This window comes from Thermobia domestica, chromosome 4, assembly GCF_964235325.1.
Source record: "Thermobia domestica chromosome 4, izTheDome1.hap1.1, whole genome shotgun sequence".
NCBI lineage: Eukaryota > Metazoa > Arthropoda > Insecta > Zygentoma > Lepismatidae > Thermobia > Thermobia domestica.
Window position 1 is genome coordinate 149168563 of NC_137457.1, and position 19728 is coordinate 149188290.

The window sequence follows — 19728 nt, forward strand, 5'->3', positions numbered from 1 at the left end:
AAGCTGATTCGTTCCAAGGCACGAGTTAGTAATATTTGGTGTTTATTTTTATGTGGTATGATAGTGTAGGGATAACGTAGCGGACTTAGGCGGAGTATACTTATACCAGATATTGGTAGCAGTAAGCATTACTAAAGATAACCTCTGAACACTCAAGCTATATTTCAACTGGTTTTTATGAGAGCTATTAAAGTAAAGTTCTAACGCGCTCAATGATAAGAGAATAGGGCAATAACCAAAGGTCATGTGCTGAAGTAAGTGTAATAGTTAACGAAAAAATTCCACACAATTCCATTTCAAGATCTACTGTTGAGTGCATCGTAAGACGCGTCGAGGAAACGGTAATTATAAAGGATTGTAACATGTTTGGTCCACTGAAATCGGCAACATACAGCTTGATGTTGCAGTCATTTGTTGAAAATACTGAACTTAGCATTCATAGAGTTGTTGAACAGCATCACATTAGTCACATTTGTGCGTAAAGAATGAAGGAAATGAATTTCTATCCATACAATCTGATACACCAGCTGAATGAATATGTCTTTGATCCACGTGTAGAATTTTGTGAAGATATGACGAAATAAATCAATGATGATCCTACTTTTCTTACCAGCAATGTGTTCCCTGATGAGGTCATGTTCCAACTAACCGGTTACATTAACAGAAGTTATTGCAGGTTTGATTTATCAGCAAACTCATTGGTCCTTTCTAAACGTCCTATATCCTGAAAAGATGAATATCTGAGCATCTAAATATACAATAATTGCTCTTATTTTATTAATAACGATTTGACTTCTGAACTGTGTTTGGAGATGCCTCGAAATCAAACAATAAGAGACACTACAGAAGACCATTCTGCCCACAAATGGTTTCAGCAAGACGTGCAGGGCCGCACAACCGTGTAAATATGCGGCAATTTCTTAACACAAAATTTCGTAAATAACAGATTGGCAGAGGAGGTGAGAATGAGTGGCCCACTGGCTCTCTGTTCCCCTGATTTATCGCCACTAAACTGCTTTTTCTGGTATAAAAATCCAAGTATATCAAACAATGCCAACCACTTTGGATAATCTTTGTCAAAGGATTATTGATGATATTGCTCTTATTGAACTGAATGTCATCAGGAATGTAGTATTTGTGTTTTACCATCGAGTTGATCACTGTCATACCAAGAAAGGCACAGAGTTTGATCACATGCTGTCAAACATCAGTTACACTTTGTTCTTTTGCCAATTTTAGATAACCAAGTCGAGAGAGGCACCATAATCAAGTTCTCCGGGGGAAAAAAGAGAAAAACGGGAAGACACTACGTGATTAGTAAAGGTGATGTGTACTTACGCATTCCGTAGCTAGGGTAATAGTAAATCTAGATATCAGGAAAAGAAGAAAGCACAATGCTTTTTTTATTCTCTACTTTCATGGGAAACGGAATTTTCAACGAAGTTAGGCTTATGTTAAACCCGAGTATATGAATCATCCATCCCTAACAATTAAACTGAACTTTGAGAATGCATTTAAGAAGCAAGTGCATCTCCTGACTGTGGAATGTAAAAAAGAGTGTACCAAGAATTAGACTATCAAACTGATGTATGTTGAATTACAAACAGCACTCATCTTGAGCAACTTTGACAAGGAACGTAACACGCATGCATTTATAAACAAAAGATAATTATGAGTTTTCTGTCACTTAACATAAGCATTATATTGTGACTAAACACACGTGAGATATCAATCTTTGAAATCGGAAGATCATTTACAATAGCCCTGCATATCAATTAAGTTTCTTTGCGCTTTATTCTGTACTCTAAATTTGTTCTGTAAGATCTCCTTTGTAATTTTTGCTTTTTCGTACTAGTGTGAAATAATGATTTTACTTAATCTCTCCATGTCCCATGATATTTAACAAACAAATTGGTCTACTTGATCTTTACAATTCTAGGGAAGACGTTTCTTGTTGCAAACCACAAAAACTTTACTTTCCATATCGTAATGGTCTACCACGGTTGCATTGAAATGTAAATGAAAGCAATTTTATTTTATGCTAAGCCTTTTTAAAATATTGGACGCATATTTCGTGCTTTATAATTGCACTTGAATTTCTCCAGATATTTTGCTTATGATCAATCCCAGGTTGGGTACGATGATATTTCTTTTTTGCGTGTGTGGTTACAGCGCCATCTAGTAGAATAACGAAAAGTACTTCACGTAAAATTTGCGTATTTTTGGTCCCAGAATCAGAAGCTGCAATAAAAATAGGGAATTATTCGTTTAAAACTTTAAGTTGGCCCTTGGGGCTAATATAATGGCACCCCTGGGAGCACATGTTTACAGAATTTTATAGGCCCCTGACATGGGTACATTCTTACGTAACTTGATTTGTCACATTTTTGACATTTTGAAACTATTTGAGGTCGCAAAGTTAGGAGAAGTACGTATGATGATATTCATTTTTTCCGATTACAGCGCCATCTATTAGAATAACAAAAAAGTGCTTCAAGTAAAAGTTGCATATTCTAGATCGCGAAATCAGAATCTGCATTAAAAATAAGGTGTTTCCATTTGAAATTTTCAAGTTTGCCCCTGGGGCCCTATGATGGGACCTTTGGGGGCACTTGTTTACAGAATTGTATAGGCTCCTGACATGGGTACATTCCTACGTAACCAGATTTGTCACATTTTTTGTCGTTTCGGAAATATTTCAGGTCGCAAAGTTAGGTGAGACACCCTGTATATATATCGGGTGTTCTAAAAATGACGCCCACGAACCACAGAGCACTAATCTGCAAGTTAAAATAAAGCAAAAAATATACATTTATATAAATTTCGAGCCTTCGTCTGGAGGTACATATTGCACTATGTGGCAACGCCGCAAATAAAGTGCCATAAATTAGATTTACCAATCTATCAAAAAAATATATCGATTCTTTTCAGATGGCAGCAAAAGTCGACATTGATTGACATTCGCATGATTTATTAGTGTAGCAATCGATTTAACTGCTTGTTATATTCGTAGAGTAATGTTAATGGCTCCAAATTAATCTGTGACATTGCCACATTGTGAAATTTTCATTCCCCATAGCGGCTGAAGGAGGCACCGAAGGGCAAATCATGATATGACATTTTCGCTCTGTGGTCCGTGGGCACGATTTTAGAGCACCCGATTTATATATATATATATATATATATATATATATATATATATATATATATATATATGTGTGTGTGTGTGTGTGTGTGTGTGTGTGTGTTTGTGTGTACACTGGCCGAGTAAGATGCTCTTCTACATAAGAGTTTAAAGTATTGTCGCTAGTTTCTATATTCATAATTTTAAGACAGAATTTAGGTTGCTCAGATTGTTTCGATCCCTTCTACGCCAGCAAGAGTTACCTTAAAGCAATTACTATGCAATACATGAATTAAATCACATTGAATCGCAGTTTGTACTATAGAGTTGGGAGGAGAATTCATTTGAGAACATTAATGAGAACATTAATTTAATTACTTGTAATGTTCTATCTAAGATATTCATTACTTTTAGCATTTTCATTCGCTAAAACACAAAACTTGCTAGAATAAGATACATAAATGAAATATCACAAGTCTAAAATTTGCACAATTGAGATGATCAATATTGGCAATTTTCATATAATGTTTTCTCTCTTCTTATCATTATAACGTTCAAATATGTTCGACCATGTCTCAAAACAACACTGATGTTTATAAATGAGCATATTTTGAAGTTTCTCTTTAAGTTAACTGCGATTCAAAGCTCGAGTAATAAGAATTAGTATGCAATGGAAGTGAGATTAGTTAACCGTGTTAAAATAAAGCTAGTTTAATGTATACATTAAAGAAATTGTTTTTCAAGTTCGTTATGAAATTACGAAATTAATAATCATATTTGTATTACACTTCAGTGGCTATTTTCAAATTTCCTTAGTTCTTCTCTGCATAAATTGTCACATTGATTAATATATGATTACACGGAAACTACCAATTGCAAATCTACTTATTTTCAAATCCCATCGGTATATAATTTCCATATCGTACAGTATTATTATATACTTCTACAATAGAGTCAAAAATGCGGGAAATTATATATAGTAAGGAACATGTAATATCCATATCATGACGTTGAATGAGAGTCTTATTTTATTTGCAATTTCATGATTATTAACAACAATATTTACAATTGTAAATACAGTATCAGGTTAACATTTGGTTGCTTTTATTTCCAGTGCTGTTCGCAAAGAGAGCTGTTGATTACAAATACGTGAAAGGACCGTCTCATCTACACAGTTCTCATCATTGGTAGCGGACACTCGAGAAATATAGGTAAGATAGTATTATATATTGTAATGGTTTTTACATATAATGTGACAGTAAACCTAGCAAACGAGACTCATTATAACCTTTGGGTATTAGCGAGAAAAATATAGCCTACGAGATGCAGTGGCATTACTTTAGCGGCAGTAATCAATAGCAAGTAATTATTGGCTATCTACATAGAAAGTTTATGGAAGTATATATGAGAACAAAAGTTTATCACATTACAATCAAACTCAGACTGTCGACTTCGAAATTACTGGCATTATCGTCATTTATAATGGAAAGCAGAAACTTAATTAAATTGCTAAAAGATAACAGGTGCAACTTCAACGCAAAATGTCAACATATGTCATCTTCTTGTGCTTGTTGGCGGAGGTTTAGTAATTTGAGACTAGCCAATTTCTTATTCAAAGTTGTTCAAAATTATAATGAAGTTTCAAGATATATATATATATATATATATCTTGAAACTGTCAACTGAGGAAGAAAAGACAACGTAAACACGATATAGTTTAATGCAAGAAAACTTTATTCTTACTACAAACCCATTTTACTTTGATATAATAATAGTGAAATCAATTTCAGAAAAAAAAAACATGTTAGTAAATTCTTGAGCATATTATTAAATACAAATTTTGCTCGTTTGTAAGAAGGAACAATTGATTACGTATATAAGTATTACCCTAAAGTCCTTTTATGATTCAATTAGTAATCAATCGCTGCTTTACATACAAGAAAACGCACACGAAACGCTATTTTTGGTTCAATATATTAAACATACGGTGCGGAGAAAATAGAAATCATACTATTAGATAAGATACTCACGGTCATTTAAGACATATACTACAATAAATATCTCTGGGGTACCCAGAGGACTCCAACGTAATACACAAGTTATAGTTATTTTTGTCAGAATTGTCCTCTTGGGTGACGAGCATTGCTACATCATAATAATGAGTTGTAGTGCATGCGAATAATACTAAAACAAATATTTATTTTCCTGTATGTGAGATTCACAACTTAAATTTTACTTTCTTGCTTACTTTCAAATATATTTTTCGCAACATCTTATATTGCAGTAGACTCAGAAGAGTAGAGAAAGATTGTTTAATTATAATATTTAGTTTCTTGGTTTTGTTTGAAAATGCAAATACACCATGTGATCAAAAGTATCCCGACACCCCCCAAAACGTACGCTTTCTATATTAGGTGCATTGTGCTGCCACCTACTGCCAGGTAAGCATTATCAGGGACTTCAGTAGTCATTAGACATCGTGAGAAAGCAGAATGGGTTGCTCCACGGAACTCGTGGACTTCGAAAGTGGTCATGTGATTGGGTGTCACTTGTGTCAGAAATCAGTACGCAAAATTTCCACACTCCTAAACATCCCTGGCTCCACTGTGTCTCATGTGATAGTGAAATGGAAACGTGAATGGACACATACAGCACAGAAGCTTATAGGCTGAATTCGTCTGTCAGAGACCGCCGACGGTTGAAGAGGGTTCGAAAATGTCATAGGCAGCCATCTATCCACACCATCACACAGGAATTCCAAACTGCTTCCTGATCCACTCCAAGTATTATGACAGTTAGGCGTGAGGTGAGAATACTTGGATTTCATGGTCGAGCGGCTGCTCATGAGGCACACATCACGCAGGTAAATGCCAAACGACGCCTTGCTTGGTGGAAGGAGCATAAACCTCGGACGATTGAACAGATGGAAAACCTTGTGTCCAGGACGAGTCACGGTATGGGTATGGCGATCCGATGACAGGGTGTGGGTATGGCGAATGCCCGGTGAACGTCATCTGTCAGCGTATGTATTGCCAACAGTAAAATTCGGAGGTGGGTGTGTTACGGTGTGGCCGTGTATTTCTTGGAGGGGGCTTGTATCCCTTGTTGTTTTGCGTGACATTCTCACAACGCAGGCCTATATTGATGTGTTAAGCACCTTTTTGCTTCCGACTATTGAAGAGCAATTCGGCAATAGCATCTTTCAACACGATCGAGCACCTGGTCATACTACACGGCCTGTGGCGGAGTTGTTACACGACAATAACATCCTTGTAGTGCACAAGCCTGCACAGAATCTTGACTTGAATTCTATAAAACGCCTTTGGAATGTTTTGGAACGCCAACCTATATTGATATATCTCCTTAGCTCGGCACTCCCTGAGGAATGGGCTACAATTCCCCAAGAAACCTTCTAGCACCGATTGAAAGTATGCCTGCGAGAGTGGAAGCTGTCATCAAGGCAAAGGGTTTTGCAACACCATATTGAGTTCCAACAGCACCGATGGAGGGCGCAACGAACTTGTAAGTCATTTTTAGCCAGGTGTCCGGATACTTTTGATCACATAGTGTAGGCAATATTTTTCAATATTAGGGAAGCCAGATCGAAGCTGCGGTAGAAGAAGTGAAATGTCATATAATGGTAATTAAATTATTCATACGTTTTCATTATTTTCTTACGTTTTTCATTTTTATACGTTTAAATTATTCATCTCCAGAAACTGTTAGTGCTAAATCATTGCGAAATATACACAAGCAGATTTAAACCCGTTATTTTATTTAGACAAATAAAAATAAAAGTGGTAGCTTACCAGGAAATTCAAATTAATAAAATTAAACAAATTATGATCTGAAAAACAATGATCAAATGCTCTCAAGGAAACTGAAGTGAGGTTTTCATTCAAAGATATTCTAGGAGAAATAATAAAAAAAAAGATTTCGCAATAAATAGCCTGAATTGTCAAAGACGATATATCAAAATTTGACTGTAATTGTATCTGCTTTCCCCAACGAATGCATTAAACATTATTTTCTGGAAAACTATATATCCCTGAACACTTGTTCCTTCACAGTTTAAGGCTGTTTAGATTACGTCCTTTGTCAATACCCAAAACCGCAATTTGTAGTTATAATATTAGCAAAATATATGTAGTAGCATGTAAATGCTTACGAATAAGAATTTTTAACTGTGTTTATAACATGAAGTCCCATTTGTTTTAACTACGATTACTTTTCACAGATGTTGCACCCGGAGGTCACTCTGATTGAGAGTTTGGGAATTTGCCAAATTGGTTGATGACTCTTGAGAAGATTATGAACTCTTACGTGGTACACGATGAGATTGGTTTATCACAAGTTCAGATTTTTCTTTTTTTGTATTTACCGACAGACATCACATGCACTTGAAATTGAGCCCAAATATTTTCCACGAATATTAAGGCTTCATCTCTGTTTATCTCCTTCCAAAATCTATTTAAGTCATATAACTTATGGACGTAAGTCTGCTTCATCCACAGACATAATCATGAGAATAAACTGTGCATGAATGTCGCATGTACACAATTAAAGGAAGGGGAGTTGAAGTATCACCGATAGTATGTTCACGCACATTTCTTTCAGTCAAATTATTAATCATAATGAAGAGTTTTCAAGTTACCTATTTGAAGAGAGTGGTTCTTTTTCTTAGATCTCCTTGGCAGTAAAGCTTCACAATATACTTTTATATTACTTGCATCACATTCTTTCAACCAATCCATTCTATCATCAATTCACATCAACAGTTGTTGCAAAAATAGATGTGCTGAATTGTTTACACTTTTAGGTACATCTGAAAAGACATCTTAAAAGCTGTTTTCAACCTAAGCATGGGCGGGCTTGAGAGTGAGATAAATCTTTTTTTTTTTTTTTTTTTTTGGTATTGGAAACATTTGATGCAATCAAATAGATCGGCCTGTTATACTGATAAAATTTTCTACAATAGCACCATCAGCAATAATCTGAAGCTTAATCCTGGCTGCATTTTTGCAAGGCTTAAGTCCTGGAAACTTATCTCTATCTTATAGAACGTAAACGATTTACTCTACCTCGACTCATAATAATTTCTATGTTCTTAAAATAAACGCGCTAATGTGACAAAAATGTTTCTTGTCCTCATGATGTGCATCACTTTCCACAAGCTCACGTACAGCGTTCATTATTAGTAGAGTACCAAAACATGAACACATTAAATAGATAGCTAAAAGACGTCTGATTTCTTACGGAATTAAATACTTGAGATAACATTAAAAAATTTCAATAATGTAACTGTCTTCATCACACGTTAATAGGCATATAGGTGTTCATATTATTGTAGATAAAACAAATATATTATTGATTACAATTTTAATTGTTGACTTTTGTGTAATTATTAAATTTGTAATAAGTAACATTAAGATATTGCTATGATTTACTGTTTCATTTTAAAATTTTATAAATGATTTAATAACTAATATATATATATATATATATATATATATATATATATATATATATATATATATAGATAGATAGATAGATAGATAGATAGATAGATAGATATACGCTGTTCAAAACAACACCGATAACGTTTGGGACGTGATTCCTGACACTAAGATGAGACAAAAAGTATTGACCATCCTGGGTGCACAAGTGCTTCCTTTCGCAGTTATAGGCTGCCGAAAACATAGAAAAATGAAATTTAAAGATCCATAGCTCTAAAAAAATATGGATCCTACCGTAGTCGGGTCACGACTTCACTTAGGAACTAGTATGTGCCCTATCCAAAAATAAATGTTTCAGAATCCTATGGGACTCACGAAGCAATGTTTATAGAGGGAGCTTGGCTACCTGTCGTATAATTTGAAGTACTATCCAACTGTACAATCACCTCCCAAACTTTGTCGGTGTTCTTTGAAACACACTGTATACTTACATCCGTTTATGAGTATGAAACCAAATATAATCGGAAGCTTTGTGTCAGCCACCAGAAGGCGTGGATTATATTAATATTTATGTGCGTATATTGTCATTGTAGACTATTCCTATAATTCCCATCGACTTCGATTTTGATTCCCTTCGTGGTCAATTTGAAAGCATTTTATTACCCACCCATCAAGAAACCAATACGCATCATTTTAGGAATCAATCATTATGGAACAATTTTATGTTTAAGGTTTAGCAGTGGTACAGTCCGCGGCTAAGAAATTGGTAAAAAAAGAAGTCCAAATTAAGACAAATTCTAAGTCCAAAGCATCCAGAAATACATGTCTCAATCGATTAGTTACTTCTAGTACGATCCAAATCCAACTCCTCTCCTCCTCCACCACTCTTTGTCTAAAACAGTGTGTGAGACGTAGTACACTCTTTCCATTCAGACGTAAAAAAAAAAGAATCAGGAAACAAGTTTACAATGTTATAGCTCTTAAATAGTCTTTTTCATTGGTTTGTTCTGAAATATCTTTTAAGAGCGTATTAAAAAAAATGTCTCACAATCTTCCCATAGCTTCATTAATACCTGCAGTTCCATTATTTCCTTTCTTTAAAGACTGCAAGCTAGTAAGATGCTCCCCAAGAAATCTATAGAAATTACCAATAAGGGCAGTAAGTTTTGTGCTTCCAAAAGTCTGTAATGCACGGACAGAGCTCGAGAATATCTACTGACAGAAATTTCATTTCTTTTCTTTTCAGTAATTGCAAACAAATGTTCCAAGAGAGTCATTTGGGCAGGATAGGAGGATGTAATTTCTCCTTCCTTGAGCTTCATAAATACATATTAATTGATCAAATGTATAGTAATACACTGATAAACTAGGAATGCAATGTATATACCCGATTGCAATGAAATGAGCTGAGCGAGCTTAAACTACGTAATCAGGAAGAGTTTTTCGGTGATTATTCCTCGATGGTACATCGGATTTTTGATTTCGACCTATGTTTTCCCTCAGCACGACATACTCTATCAGTGTGCTAAGTTTGGTTGAGATCGGCCAAACGGTCTAGGAGGAGTTCGCGGACAACCAAACGGCTAACCCGAGTATAAGAGCTGAGCGAAGCGAAGCTCAAAAAGTGAAAAATATTTCTTGGCGGAGATTCTCTCTCCCCCCTTCCGAATAAAATCTAAAATGACACTGGTTTTAGCAAAAAAACCTATAGAGTTACGATAGCACATTGCAAGAGAGCTTACATTTGGTTTCAAGAGCCAAAGGTTTGATCTAAAGCCATATGTGTTTCTGGGCGACATTGAGAGAGACAGAGAGAGGAAGAGATTGAAATATGGAAACAGAGAGGAATGATTTATATACACAGATTTAGAGCTGGGAAAAATGATCGGACATCATTCGTATTATAACGAAAATTGTGATTTTTTGAAACAGAAGAATGAAAGGTTTCGAACTACGAGGATCACATTAGGAGTTGTCGAATTAAGGTGGACAATACTTTTTAGAGCATCAGATGATTACGAATGGAGAAACATCTTGAGAACTGGGGAATAATGAACTTAAAAAACTGCAGATTCCGAGACGGGTTTCGAACCTCAAACCTTGTAGTTATTAAACCATGACTTTATCCATTCTGCTACGGAGAACTCTGTACTCATTCGCAAACGTTTCCTTTAGCTATGTTGAAAGCTAACTCAATGAGATATTCCAAAAGTTGACTTGGTGGATGCGTCGTTCTGATAGGATATAAACCTCTTGTAACTTAGTTACAATGTGCATAATGAACGTATCCTTGTTGAGAACACTTTTTGGGGAGTAAAATGTGTTACTATTGTGTTAATTAGGTGCCATTTGATAGAACTATCTGATAAAGTAGTGCCAAACCCTGTACGCATTGTCTGTTAGGTGAATGGTTAATGTAAGTTACTCCTACGTGTATGGTCCGAACTTCGAATCAAGACCATTGTTATTGATTATTTTCTTTGAGCTACGCTCTTACTGAGCATTCCACAAGTTCAAATTTGAAGTAATGTAGTCACTGCTAGTGTAATTTGAAATTATTTTCAAATATGATATTTGTTATTACATGCGTTTCTTTAACTTGCGATGTTTCAAACTTGATATTAAATCTTACAACGTTAATGCAATTCATTTCCCTACGGCATATCATCATGAATGTTTGCACAACGACGACTGAAAGGCGTTAATACAAAATTCAGTTCTTGCTGTAATGTATGTATATATATACTTAGAGAGTTTGACTCAGAAATAAACGTATAGTTCAACATTGACTCTTGGAGAAACTTCAAACAAATTTACTATACGTATAAACTAGCATATCAACAATCTACTGTGGAGACTAAGACACTGAAACCATTCCGGGGAAGGAAAGGGGTTACAAATAAAAATTAATAGAATACGAAAAATATTGGTGTCAAATTCATAGTTTTCTGGTTCGGAGAGCTGAATAGTGGCTACCAGATTGCACTCCTCACTTATTTGTATCCTTGCAAAAATGGAAAATTGTCTTAAAAGTATATTTTACATTCAATGGTGATTTTTTTAAAAAACTTGTCCTTGAACATTATGTTTTATAATTACTTAATACTGCATTTCTTAATTATAATACCATATTTTTATATATATTATATTCTGTGTTATAAGTTTCTTAATTTCATTTTACGTCTTACATTTCAAGAGGAGATTATGACAATTCAGAGCAGCAGGGACATTCACAGATTGCAGGTCTTGGCAATCCATAGCTCCTGCCCCACGAAATCGCTACTTTTCTGTAAAGTATGTCTAATTTTACAGATGATGATAGACATTTTAGTAAAACATGCCCTCAAAAAGCCTTGTCTACGCCCCTGGAAAACAGTGAAAATTTGAGAGAGTGAGCAGTTAGTAATGTTTCCCCAGAAGTTATATCTCCGATAATTCCGAGTCTGATATCAGTGTTTGTGCATTATCACTTTTCACCCGCAGGGTATTTAAAGAACTGTTCTGAAGTCTTCACTGGTTCCCCCTATGACCTCATGCCAATAGGGTCAACCTTAGACATATCCACATCTGAAATATCATCTTTTATATCAGTGATCCCGAAAACTATCTATTCGACACAAATATAGGATATTCTCGATTCTTTTTGCCTGTCACTCTCCCATTGTCAACTCCACGCCAACCAAGGATTATTTTGGATTTACGCGGCACCCACAGTGTTACTATTCATCTTTGCACATGAATTCGAGACTAATATCGTTCGTATTTGACGTCTTTTACATGTCGTCTTCATCTCTTGGTATGGGTCGTTGTAGTGTCTGGTCCCCATAACTATGGATAAATTTCAACCAACGTAAGCATAATTATAATTTACCATTTGAAAAATAACTGTACAGGTGATCTTTTTCGGAGAGGAATTCGTTAACTACATTTTCGATATATATTTTTTGCATTTTTTGCTTTCCATGGTAAAAATTGCCAAATGGCTGAACTTCATCTGCACAATTGTGCTATGAATATAGGTTTTAGTGATTTAATTCACTGAATGCCCACTTAGATGTTGCTCTCGTCACAAGAAAAGTGAGATACAGTTAGAAAAAAATGAAATGAAATATTTAAATTTTACGTCCCACGTGTATAGAGATTACGCTAATGGATACATTGATGCTGAGAAATGAATGAAATCTTGGTATCAAGAAGTGGCAGGAAACGGGAAAAACTCATGCACACATTGTTTGTCCATAATAAAGTTCATTTGGCGCGAGCGGGGATGAACCAAGGACCCCATGCACCATAGATAAGTTATAAAAGAATAGGCGTCTAAACAAATACGAATCACTGCTATCAATAAGCGTTATGTAAGATTAGATCTTCAGTTATTTCATTCTAAGGTAAACTTTCAATCAATCTTGTTCTTCATTACTGTTCGAAAACTTAAAGTTGCTGCTGGAAGGACGTGATAAATCTTTTCAGTAGACTTCAAAATCTATAGCTCCTTCACAAGATCTTTTTCATATAAGGCTAAAGTAGTTACAATTTGGACATTGAGGAAAAAGTGTGGAATTATATAAAAACTTCCAAAGTGGAATTACGAAACATCAGTGGGCCCCTTTTAGCTGTAAGACTCCCTCACCACACAAGCATGTAATAACGTCTCGTGTTTGAAAATAGGTATTGCTCTCGTCTCTCTAGCCTCTTATTCATTAACTGGTATTAGACTTGGTTCAAGCTTGAAGATCTCCAATGCAAGAAATCAGCGTAGCTAAAAGAAAAAAGCAACAAGAATGGACGAGATTCGATGGTAGGACCACCAGCAGAAGAATTCCATTTACTAACTCCAAATCTAACACGCCAACACGTTTTATAAGTTATAAACTTGCATGCAATTGATACCATTATACCTTTGTGCAATCAATGTTTTGCTCTTTTCCTCTTCAAAAATGTAATATGTACACGACGATTCGTTTCGTTTTCCATTAGAGCTTTCAAAGACATGATTTGTGTTTGAGTATAGGATATTTCGTCTCCTTTAAGAAACAAATACAACTCAATTCACACTGCAGTAAAACAAAAACCTCGTACTGCCTTAGAAAATATTCCTAAAAGGGCGAATCTATATTATGTACCCGGCGTAACTAACGGGAGTGTGCTGAGAGAGGCCTTCTGCAAAAAGAGACCCACTGAAGTTTCTTAATTCCACTTTGGATGTTTTTATATAATTCCACACTTTTTCCTCAATGTAAAAATGCAGCAACTATAGCCTTAGATGAAACACAAGTTGTGAAGGAGCTATAGATTTTGAAGTCTACTGAAAAGATGCATACAGTTGATACCATTATACGTTTGTGCAATCAAGGTTTTGCTCTTTTTCTCTTTAAAAAGTAACATGTATACGACGATTCATCTCGTTTTCACGTCCTTGCACTTCCTTGCAGCAACAACTTTAAGTTTTCGAACAGTAATGAAGAACAAGATTGATTGAAAGTTTAACTTAGAATGAAATAACTAAAGATCTAATTTTACATAACGCTTATTGATAGTAGTGATTCGTATTTGTTTAGACGTCTATTCTTTTATAATTTACCTATGGTGCATGGGGCCTTGGTTCGATCCCCGCTCGCGTCGAATGAACTTTATTATGGACAAATAATATGTGTATGAGTTTTCTCGGGTTTTTCCCGTTTCTCCCCACTTCTTGATTCCACGATTTCATTCATTTTTCTGCATCAATGTATCCATTACCGTAATCGGTATAATCGTGGGACGTAAAACTTAAATATTTTATTTCATTTATTTTATAACTGTATCTCACTTTTCCTGTGACGAGAGCAATACCTAAGCGAGCATTCAGTGAATTAAATCAGTAAAACCTATATTCATAGAACAATTGTGCAGATGAAGTTCAGCCATTTGGCAATTTTTACCATGGAAAGGCCAAAAAATTACAAAACATTTATATCGAAAATGTTGTTAACGAATTCCTCTGTACCTCACACACACACACACACATACATACATACATACATACATAGGGTTCCAGGGCCCTTGGTAGCGTATGCTCAATAAAGTTACAGTTCTAACTTAGTAGAAACACAGAAACAGTAGAGTCCTGATTCCAAGTACACGCAACAGCAGACTACTAAAATTGAAGAACGGGTATGAAATTGGGGGCGGGGTTTTGTGACCATTATAAAAGACTATGACCTAAATAACATACAACATTTACCCGTATTGATGTGGAAAAAACTATGGCAATAGCAGAGCAAAGATTTAAAAATAACAGATGCGGTGGCTTGGTGGTTCGCCCTCACCTTGCGTGTAGTGGATAAACGGTCTATTTACCTTATTCGACATAATCGTGGTGCATAAAACTTTATCTCTCTCGGTCACAAACACAAACACACACTTTGAGACGTATTTGTAGTTTCAATTTCGGTTGCAGTGCCAGTTTCGGTATCAATTACACAGGAGCTGACTGGGAATATATTTAACATAATTAAAGCTACTACCACACATTTTAACCCTATGTAACATTGCAGAGCTAATAAAGAGAATGGCTAGCATTTAAACATCTCAACCCATATGTAACATAGCAAAAAAATACAACCTTTTTACTCTTTACATGTAGCGATTTTTATAAGGCCTTTACATATTTTTGCAATTCCTATTTACCATAATCGTTGTCACAAACTTTTTCCAGTTAGAGTCCGGTTTTCTGCTACAACAAGAGAACTTCAATCTGTATTCTGCACGTGAAGACAGAGAACACTCATAATCTTGATTAAATTAATTTCGTAGCTCTGAACAAGATGACATGACTCTTATGCATAATTTTTGAGAATCATACCCCATTCTGCAGTTTAAGGCTATCGCATTTGGGACTACTACAGCGTCCCCGACGAAGTACAGGGCGGGTTCAATAGACTCCTCAATGTTTTTCCTATCGCCCTATTTTCCTGCATTAATACAATACTCTAGAGCCAGTCCTCCTGTTACGAAGCAAAGCTAATCCACACGTGGAAACAAAATAATATCCCATTCATTTTAAACGTGATGAAATCCATTGCCTTCTAGAACCCTGACAGGACCAATTACCTTCTAGGACCCTGAACTATTTTTGAAGTCTTAGGTGACATGTCGATGTTCCAAGTGGTGAACTTGAGGTCAAATGTTTCATTGAATATAACTCAAGGTCCATATATTTTGTGAACAGTTCCACATATTTAAATTTTAATACTATATCAGCACATAGATTATGTACAAAAATGGTCAGCTCGAGGTCAAAGTGGTAAACCATTTGGCATATTTAGATGATTTACAAAGGCGGTGGACTCGAGGTCAACATGGGATAACAAAATTGCAATTGACAACCACAGGGTTAGAATTAGCCTTACAGGTAGCGTTGGCAAGGTGAACCTCGTTAGAGGAACCGGAACAGAACTTAAATGTACAAGAATTATATATGAATGGATACACATTTACAATTCGCTGCAATTACGAAAGTTTACTGCAGATAATAAAAGACAATTGTTTATTGCGTTGGTCCCGGCAGTTATAGAAGTTCCAGGTATTGGTGTGTTGGCACTCCTGAACAGAAAATAGTTCATCATACACATTCCAAGTGTTAAGAGAGGATGTCATTAAGGTATTTACGCAACAATTAATTGAAATGCATTACTGATTTTTTTTTATTTTTAAAATGATTATACTGTTTGAGTTTCTCACTGGAAGGTGGGCAAAGGAACAAAAGGTTACTAAATTTGGTTCCAAAATGGAGCCGAAATTAGTGTGAAAGAAATTATTTTTGTACCTATTTAATAGCGAATCTAAAAACAAAATGTCAATATTTTCCCCAGTAATATTTGTTGTCGAACTTAACACTTTTTACATATTCTATGTGCCAACGTAATACCAAAATTGAAAGCAGTGCTTATACTTACCCGAAGCAAGATATGTTGCTGGAATCGCTGATTGTAAGTTTTTTTAAGCTAAGAATTAAATATTTATAATTATTCCTTTTTTTGTTCATTTTAAAACCATTCTACTAATTGAGCTTCTTACAGGAATGTCGTAAAAACGAAAAAACGATACTAAATTTTATTCCAAAATGCTGCCGAAATTAGTGTCCCAGAAATTATTTTCATGTCTTTTTAATAACGAAACTGAAAACAAAATGTCAATATGCTCCTGAGTTATATTTGTTATCGAGCTGACCATTTTTTGCATGACATGTGCTAACGTAATACCAAAATTGAAGATGGGTATACTTATTTATCTATCTTTATCTAAACAATATATTATGCTGCAATCCCTTTTAGTTTTATGCGTCTTTCTAATATTTTCGAAACCTGAGAATTAAATATTATTCAAATCAATTTACTAAGACCGCAAATTCGTAAAAGAGAATAAAACCGTTACTAAATTTAGTTCCAAAACACCGCCAAAATTAGTGTCTTAGAAATTACTTTCTTACCTTTTGAATAGGGAATTTGAAAACAAAATCTCAAAATATTCCCAAGTTAGATTTGAACTCGAGCTGACCACTTTTTACATATTCTATGTGACGACCGAATACCAAAATTAAAAACAATGGTTATAGTTGTCTAGGCTATACTTATGTAAAGTAAGGTATTATGCTGAAATCCCTTGTTTTTATACGTCTTTTTAATATTTTCCCAAGCTAAGAAGTAAATATTTCAAAATATTTCTTTTTTTGGTTCACTTTTAAAATCATTGAACTAACTGAGCTTCTTACAGCAATGTTGTAAAAAAGAATGAAGAAGTTACTAAATTTGGCTCGAAAATGCCGCCGAAATTGATGACCAAGAAATTATTTTCGTACGTGTTTAACGGCGAATCTGAAAAACAAAATCTCAAAAGTTTCCTGATTATATTTGCCCTCTAGCTGACCACTATTTTACGGATGCACGCAACTTAAATAGTCCCCCTAACATCATTGCTAAGGTCTCTACTCATAGAAGGTCAGTGATATTCTTTTGAAGTCATTAAAAGAATACTAAAACATTTGTTATACTAAAACATTTGTCTCGACAAAAATGGGTATTGTTATATAACATTCAGTTACTTTATCAGCAAGTGCGTATGAAGACAAAATCTCCAGAGTTGCATAAATACTCCAGAGTTGCGTAATTGTTGTGTAAATATATTAATGACATTCTCTTTTAACACTTTGAGTGTGTATGATGAATTATTTTCTGTTCAGGAGTCGGCAACATGCGCGTACCTCTAACTTCTATAACTGCCGGGACCAACGCAATAAGCAATTGTCTTCTATTATCTGCAGTGAACTTTTGTAATAACAGCGAATTGTAAGCGTGTGTACAAATACAATCCTTGTACATTTAAGTCCTGTTCCGGTTCCTCCGACAAAGTTCACCTTGCCAACGCTGCCTGTAAGGCTAATTCTAACTCTGCGGTTTTCAATTGCAATTTTGAAAGCTCATTTTGACCTCGAGCTGACCGCATCATTTAATTATGTCAAATGGTTTACCATTTTGACTTTGAGCTGATCATTTTAATGTTTTAGCTAATCTATGTTCTGACCCAGTATTAAATTTTAAATATGTAGATTTGGGAACCACAAGTTGTAGAGAGATGATATTGATGTTGGTCAATACCTAAGAGGATGGTAAATATTTTGGCACCAAATAGTAACCAGTGACCACTGGTTTGGCCAATGACCACCAATTATTATCGGTACCAAAATGTATGGTAAATAGGAATCGCAAAAATATGTCATGACCTTATAAAAATCACTACATGTAAGGGGTAAAAAGGTTCTAATTTTTGCTATGTTACATATGGGTTCAGATGTTTAAATTCTAGCCATTCTCTTTTATTAGCTCTGCAATGTTACATAGAGTTAAAAAGTGTGCTAGTGGATTTTATTATTTTAAATATGTTTGCAGTCTGCTTCTGTGTAATTGGAACCGGAACTATCACTGTAATCGAAATTGGAGCTGCACATACGTCTCCAGGTGCTCCGTAAACCACACACACACACACACATATATATATATATATATATATATAATCGTGGGGCTTAAAACTTTATCTCCCTCGGCCACACACACACACACACACACACATATATATATATATATATATATATATATATATATATATATATATATATACATGTATATAAATATGTGTGTGTGTGTGTGTGTGACCGAGGGAGATAAAGTTTTAAGCCCCACGATAATGTCGAATAAGCTAAATAGACAGTTTATCTACTACACGCGAGGTGAGAGCGAACCACCGAGCCACCGCATCTGTTATTTTTAAATCTCTGCTCTACTATGTTCTTTTTTCCACACCAATACGTGAAAAATGTTGTATGTTACTTAGGTCATAGTCTTTTATAACCCTTAAGTACTATGGACGAAAAGAATCACGTAACTACTATGGAACGGTCTGTCAGACCGCATTGTTGTTTCACATTTTCTGAATAGTAGTTTCATTGCATATTTTTTAAAATGATATCCTACATATCTTAGTTGCTTATAGAAAAATAAAACATAGTAATTTCACGATGTAAAAAGGCTTTATATTTTTAAAACAATGAGAAAGAGAACATAGTCAAAATTTGCAACAATGCTTTCGTTGTTATTCTAAAATTGTAATTGTTGAAATATTCTATTTTTTTCTCCCGTTTTTATGTAGTCAAATAACACTAATATAAAATGCATTGTTCTTGTAGATTAATTAATAATAAAAAATACAGTAAAAACGGAGAAAAAATCTAATTTTAGCTTTTTTAAACTTACAAGAAAGTACTGTTATAGATCTCCTCTTAAATTTTTGGTAGTGAAAAGGTAATGAATAAAACTTATTTTTAGTTCTTATATGATGGAGAAAGTAAAGAAAATACATTTTGCCGGTAAAGAAAGTACCGCACTAACTTTTCTGAAACTTACACTTTCTTCAGGTAGGCACTTATATCTTTTTTATTCGGCACTGCAAGGAAATCGGTACCCCACACCGGTGACACGAATGAATATCTTTGCTTTCCGCTTACAACTCAGTTGACAGAAGACTATGTTTGCTTTTCAACTCCTTGTGCGCAATGGTGGGAAACTCACTTTCATGCTGTAGTATGCTCTTGATTGAAAAACTCAGCTCACGTGG

At 34.9% G+C, this 19728-nt stretch overlaps 1 long non-coding RNA gene across 1 annotated transcript in view; it reads left to right on the forward strand.

Moving 5' to 3' along the window:
* LOC145683381 (uncharacterized) overlaps positions 1-19728 on the forward strand; it is a 149726-nt gene that overhangs the window by 52274 nt on the left and 77724 nt on the right. Inside the window, exon 3 of the long non-coding RNA XR_014131068.1 lies at positions 4239-4335. This is a non-coding gene — a long non-coding RNA (uncharacterized LOC145683381). The remainder of the gene's footprint in view (positions 1-4238; positions 4336-19728) is intronic.